At 45.0% G+C, this 6,288-nt stretch overlaps 1 long non-coding RNA gene across 2 annotated transcripts; it reads left to right on the top strand.

Moving 5' to 3' along the window:
- Window positions 1-1,346: 1,346 nt before the first annotated feature.
- LOC309345305 lies at window positions 1,347-2,950 on the top strand. 2 transcript variants are annotated; one of them, XR_014158167.1, is made up of 3 exons: window positions 1,347-1,714; window positions 1,878-1,972; window positions 2,893-2,950. It is a non-coding gene; the product is annotated as an uncharacterized lncRNA (long non-coding RNA). The 2 variants fall into 2 exon arrangements; XR_014158168.1 differs by having other exon boundaries at window positions 1,878-1,982; window positions 2,893-2,944.
- Window positions 2,951-6,288: the final 3,338 nt, after the last annotated feature.

Raw genomic sequence — 6,288 nt, forward strand, 5'->3', positions numbered from 1 at the left:
CCACAGCCGCGGAGAGCAACGCGGAACACCGCCCTCCTCGCCGCCGCGGCCCGGCACAAAAGTTCCGGCGGAGGAAGAAACAGCAGGCGGCGGGAGGGCCCGCTGCAGCGACTCCTTTTGAATGGGCGGCGGCGGCGGACGCCGGGAAGGAGGGCACAGGAAGCCCCCTAATCTCTGAGGGTGCGCTGCTGCTGCTGCTGCTACAGGTCGATCCTGTGCAGTTTGGGTACGGAGGAAGCTCCCCCAGACCGGCTCCGACGGCTAAATCCTTTCTCCACGGCAAAGGTGTAGAGCACGGGATGGTCTATACGTGCCAGATTTACGTATAAGCTAAACAAGCTATAGCTTAGGGCCCCACTCTCTTGGGGCCCCCCAAAAGATTTAAAGGAAAAAACTACTGGATGTACATTTCCAATATATAAGATAAAAAAAATAAAACCTACATGCATCAACAGTGTTTTGTGTTGTGTAGGCTCCTCTGATGTAAGTAATGAGCCCCGCCTGCTCGCCAAAATATCACTGGTTTGCTTATTTCTATATATAGGGTGCCTACATTCTGCATGGACTGGTTGCATGGCAACATGTGCAAATGGCTTCAGATACCTATTAGGTCCATAAATTACCACATATTCAACACAAAAAACAGCAACAATTTGTTGTTGACAAAGGACAGCTGGACATATAAAGGGCCTCACTTCCTTCAGTACCTTACGGCCTCATCAAATCTAAATCCAGCTCTGTCCTTACCACACCTCAGGAGATGCTATGAGGCAAGGACACATTCACAACCTGCCTTATTTCTTTCACTGTCCCAGGGAGATGGGAGATTGGGGGTGTCATGGGGAACTATAAGGGTACCCTAGATCCAGCTGCCTTGCCCTCCTGGGACTAGGAATTAAGGGGTGAGCCAAGGCCTCGAGGGCTGCCTTAAGATATCCAGTAGCGACAGCAGGCCTGGGAGAGAATCTTCAGTTCACTTGAAAGTGTGAACAACTGTTCAGTTGGAAGTGCAGGCAACTGTCTTATTCCTCCTGTGTTGCATAACGAGGAGCTGTTTCTCCTATTTCCACAGGCAAAGTCAGGGCAGAGAGGGGAACCATCCTGAAGATGGATGCCCCACTCCCACCTGACAAGTTTTTTAAGATGCTCCTTGATTGTCTTTCCAGTCCAATTCACTCGCTGGATGGGAGCCAATGTTACTTGTAGTTCAGCAACAACTGGAGGGCACCAGTTTGAAGAAGGCCATTTATATGGAGTGGTCAGGCACACAAGAAGCTGCTTTATTCCAGGGCAGACACTTTGTGCAGCCAGCCAAGCCTTGCCTATCCTCCTCCTTTGAGGTAGATTTAAAATTCAAAACAGTGAAAATCAAATCAATCAAATCAAAAACCTCACCCATTAAGTAGGGCACACTTTTCTTCAGCTCAGTGGAAAGTACAGAGGACAGTTGTTTGTGCATTCAGTTGGACTGAAGATGGCAGTTAACTGCACTTTGAAACTGAGCTGAAGGTGGCAGTTGCCCACGCTTTCAACTGAACCAAGGATTCTCTGTCCCAGGGCTACTGTTGCCACTGGGCATCTTCAGGCAGACCCCCAGATCTTGGCCCTCCCCTAAATTCCCACCCACAAAACTTGCCGCCTCAATTTCCATTTTGGAGACCCCAATGTGATGCTGGAATTCCCCTTCCAGAGGCAGTATATTGCTTTTTGACAGGTAACAAAATACAGAGGATTATTACACTATCCACAAGTGGTCATATTGCCTTTGGGGTGGTCTTTAATTTTCTGGAATATTTGTGCATGTGATAAAGTTTCACCATTATTCCTTTTGCTAATTTTGGTTTTTGTGCTAATTTTTTCATAATTTTTTCACAAAGACAGCTATCTACCACACTCTCTTGTTTGAAGTTGCTATGGTGGCAGCATGAAGGTCCTTCCAAAATTTGGTGATGATACGTTCCATGGATTAAGGGTTTGTTAAGGTCCTGGTTTTCTTTCAAATACAAATTCAGTGAAGCCAGCTCAAGGGTTCTGGTGACACGTACAATTTTATTGATGCCATCCATCATCTGTTCCCAAAACCTTGCCACCATAGGGCATGCCTGCTCCCCACTTCCTCCTGCCAGCCCTTTAGGTTTGGCAGAAGTCTCATGCTATTGTAGTACTGCTCTCTTGGAGGTTGCTCAGGGTTCCCATCAACTACCGCTGGCCCAAAATGATGAAGAGGGAAGGGAGGAAGAGATATATTACTGATGATGACATTAACAGATTTATAAACAGTTTTACAGCCAGAATCTATTGATGTGGCGTATTTGAAGATGAAAAAACAAGAGAAAACTAAAGATATAGGTTCCAAAAATAATAAGACAAAACAATTACAATTGTATTACAATTACAAAGGATAACAATGATGATTATTTAACCAAGGATCTAAACTAGGATGATTATCTAACCAAGTCCTACTCAAACCCACTAGGGCCCATCTATTTCAATTGAAATACTTCTGAGTAGGACTAATATGGGGTACAGCCCTGACTACTAGTACCAATAATAAACAAAATCCAGAATCTAATCCTAGGGACACGTCCTTATGAGTAAGCAGGTAGAAGAGGAGGAAGAAAGCCAGGCTGGAGCAGACTGTGGCCAAGAGCCTGCAAAGGGAAGCCCAGGATGGGAAGGAAGGCCTTCTCCACCTGAGGAGGAGGTCATCCTCCTTTTCTCCTGCTTGTCTGCCTGGCTGTCCTGTGTTTTGAGGCCCCCCCAGAATGGTATCCTAGCTGCCATTGTCTCATGATAAGGCTTTGGAGTGTTCAGCTCTTTGCAGTTCTATTCCAATGACACCAATCACTTCATCCATATACTCTCTTAGTTCGTTTTTCCTTCCTTCCATAGAATTGGAAAAACAAATAGCCTAACATTGTGAAGACAGTTTTTACATATTCCCAAGTGTTTGTGGATCAATAATGATTATCTCCAGTGGTAAGTCTAGTTTCTAACGCATTAAGCAAGCTTAACTTTTTCTTCTGCAGGTGGTACAAGCAGCAGTTCTGTGCATGGCATTGCTCTAGGGCATGTTCATGGGCAGACTGGTTGGCTACAGCTGTATCTGGCGCATTAGGATGTGTGTGTGTGTATATATATATATGAGGAAGAGAATGATGATGCCAGTTTCTACTCCAGAATCACAAAGCAGAGTTATGTCATTCTGGCACCTGCTTGCCAATGCTTGTTGAACTCTGTGGAAACTCTCCCCTTTAAATAGTAACTGTTAAAACTTTTGGAATTATGGTGTAGCACTTAGAGGCATGGACAGAGAAGCAGACCCATTTCATCCTCCATGCAGAATCCACAAGACTGAATTTGGTAGGTGAGATATAGCAAACATAGTGCGCTCTCAAACTCTCATAGTGTAGACTCAAACTCTCATCACCCCTGACCATGGGCCCTGCTGGCTGGGAATGATGGGAGCTGTAGTCCAAAACATTTGGAGGGCATAAATTGGCAAGCATCTTAAAAAGTAGAGACAACACCTTGCCAACAAAGGTCCGTATAGTAAAAGCTATGGTTTTTCCAGTAGCAATGTATGGAAGTGAGTGCTGGACCGTAAAGAAGGCTGATCGCCGAAGAATTGATGCTTTTGAATTATGGTGCTGGAGGAGACTCTTGAGAGTCCCATGGACTGCAAGATCAAACCTATCCATTCTTAAGGAAATCAGCCCCGAGTGCTCACTGGAAGGACAAATCCTGAAGCTGAGGCTCCAATACTTTAGTCACCTCATGAGAAGAGAAGACTCCCTGGAAAAGACCCTGATGCTGGGAAAGATGGAGGGCACAAGGAGAAGGGACGACAGAGGACAAGATGGTTGGATAGTGTTCTCGAGGCTACCGGCATGAGTTTAACTAAACTGCAGGAGGCAGTGGAAGACAGAAGTGCCTGGCGTGCTCTAGTCCATGGGGTCACAAAGAGTCAGACATGACTAAATGACTAAACAACAACAACAGATGTTTTCATCTCCGCCAAGCTAAGCAGTTGGCCCCTTATCTCTCTCGCCCTGACCTAGCCACTGTGATCCATGCGACGGTCACCTCCAGACTGGATTATTGTAACTCGCTCTACGTGGGGCTGCCCTTAAGACTGACCCAGAAACTCCAGCGGGTGCAGAATGCCGCGGCGAGACTCCTTATGGGGTCTTCGCTGAGAGATCACATTCATCCGGTACTATATCAGCTGCACTGGCTCCCGGTGGAGTACAGGATCAGGTTTAAGGTGCTGGTTTTAACCTTTAAAGCCCTATACGGCCTAGGACCCTCGTACCTACGGGACCGCCTCTCCTGGTATGCCCCACAGAGAAACCTATGGTCTGCAAATAATAACATCCTCAAGGTCCCAGGCCTCAGAGAGGTTAGGCTGGCCTCAACTAGAGCCAGGGCCTTCTCGGCTGCAGCTCCAATCTGGTGGAACGCTCTGTCACAAGAGACTAGGGCCCTGCGGGACCTGACATCCTTCCGCAGGGCCTGCAAGACAGAGTTGTTCCACCAGGCCTTTGGTCAGGGCGCAGCTGACTCCCTCCTCTGGCAACCTGCTTAGAATCTTGCTTAATTAGTTGCCATTAATTTGATTTTAATTGATTTTTATAATGAAATATTTTTAGAATGTGTGAATATCTGATTGTTTGATTGTTGATTGTTGTTAGCCGCCCTGAGCCCGGCTTCGGCTGGGGAGGGCGGGATATAAATAAAATTTATTATTATTATTATTAACAACAAAATTGGCAAGCCCCGTGGTGGCTACACAACATCACATTTCCTTAGCAGGTGGCAGGATGACCTTGCTACCATTTGGTCCCCATTTTCTTAACTGAGATATATATGATCCATACATATCCAGTACAACCTCCAAATATCCCCCCCCCCATGCTCACAACAGATAATGTGAAATGTCTTGGGAAACTATTGGACATTAATTCTACTATAAACTTGATAACATAGTATTCTGCTATCTTATAATGGAAGTAGATAAAAAATGAGGAACTCATAACATAACTTCTTTTAATGTGTTTATCAGTTTCCACAGTTGAAGGCTTAACCAAGTAGTCAGGATTGACATATTTGTTTCTTCAGCTGCTGAAGAAGTTCTGAAGAAGTTCAATAGTCATTCTAATCCTCTTTAACCCTTTTTGGATCACAACCCATAGTTGCATAGCTTTGATTGTCATAACTCAGAATCAGCTCTATAAAAATTAGGGAAAACATAACGCAGAATTTCCAAAAGCTCTCTGCAAACACCACCTTCACTTTTCTCCAAAACCACACAAACTATACCCCTCCCCACCTTCTCACTATATAGAAAGGTCCGGTGACTTCTGTTTCAGTGTATCTGAAGAAGTGTGCATGCACACGAAAGCTCATACCTATAACTAACTCAGTTGGTCTTTAAGGTGCTACTGGAAGGAATTTTTTTATTTTGTTTTGACCATGGCAGACCAACACGGCTACCTATCTGTAACTTGAAAAAGTTACATCCCCAAAAGCCTAAATTCCATGTCAGAGGCCAAAAGTTGGTGCACTGTAGTGAAACAAACTATGGACTGCTATGCCCCTATTTTGATGGAAATGTATTAAAAAAACAGCCCATACTGAGTGGGGTTGTGAGCTAGCTGTTTAAACACTAACATGCACACAAATACACACGTTTCCCAAGGTAAAATGTGGACAAACCTTTCAATCAAAACAGAATTTTGGAATCATTTTTGTAATATTACATACTAGAAGTGTGTTTGTTTGTTTTTTAAGTATATGCCTTTGCCATGTGTTTTAGTCTTACAAGACTAGATTATAGTACACATTACTCTTCTGACTATCTGCAGGTCTGCTGCCCATCTACTTTGGAAGTCTAGGATTTTGTTACATGCTGGTATTCATTTGTATGCTATTTCTTCAATGGAGGAAAGGAATCCAGCAGAAGCGACGTGCAAAAGCCTGGGTGAAACAGCTGAAAACGGAATCGTATTTCCAGCGCGCATTGGCTCACAAGGAAGCTGAACCTGGAAATAAAGCAGAAGCCTGCAGTCCCGAGTCTGATAGCATCCAAAAACCACAAGACAGCTTCTCGGCCAGTGAGATCACCATAGATAGCAGTGGCGATTCCATCCCATCAGCTCAAGAGCCGTACAAGCCAGTGTTTCAGGAAATACCATGCACCTGCGTGCTCTCTCACATGCCACCACTGCTTGAGCATTCAGCTTCTTACCCTTGCTCGAGTATCCGAACCAAAAGCATGCCATTCAA

This window comes from Podarcis erhardii (genome assembly GCF_964252035.2).
Source record: "Podarcis erhardii genome assembly, chromosome: 6".
NCBI lineage: Eukaryota > Metazoa > Chordata > Lepidosauria > Squamata > Lacertidae > Podarcis > Podarcis erhardii.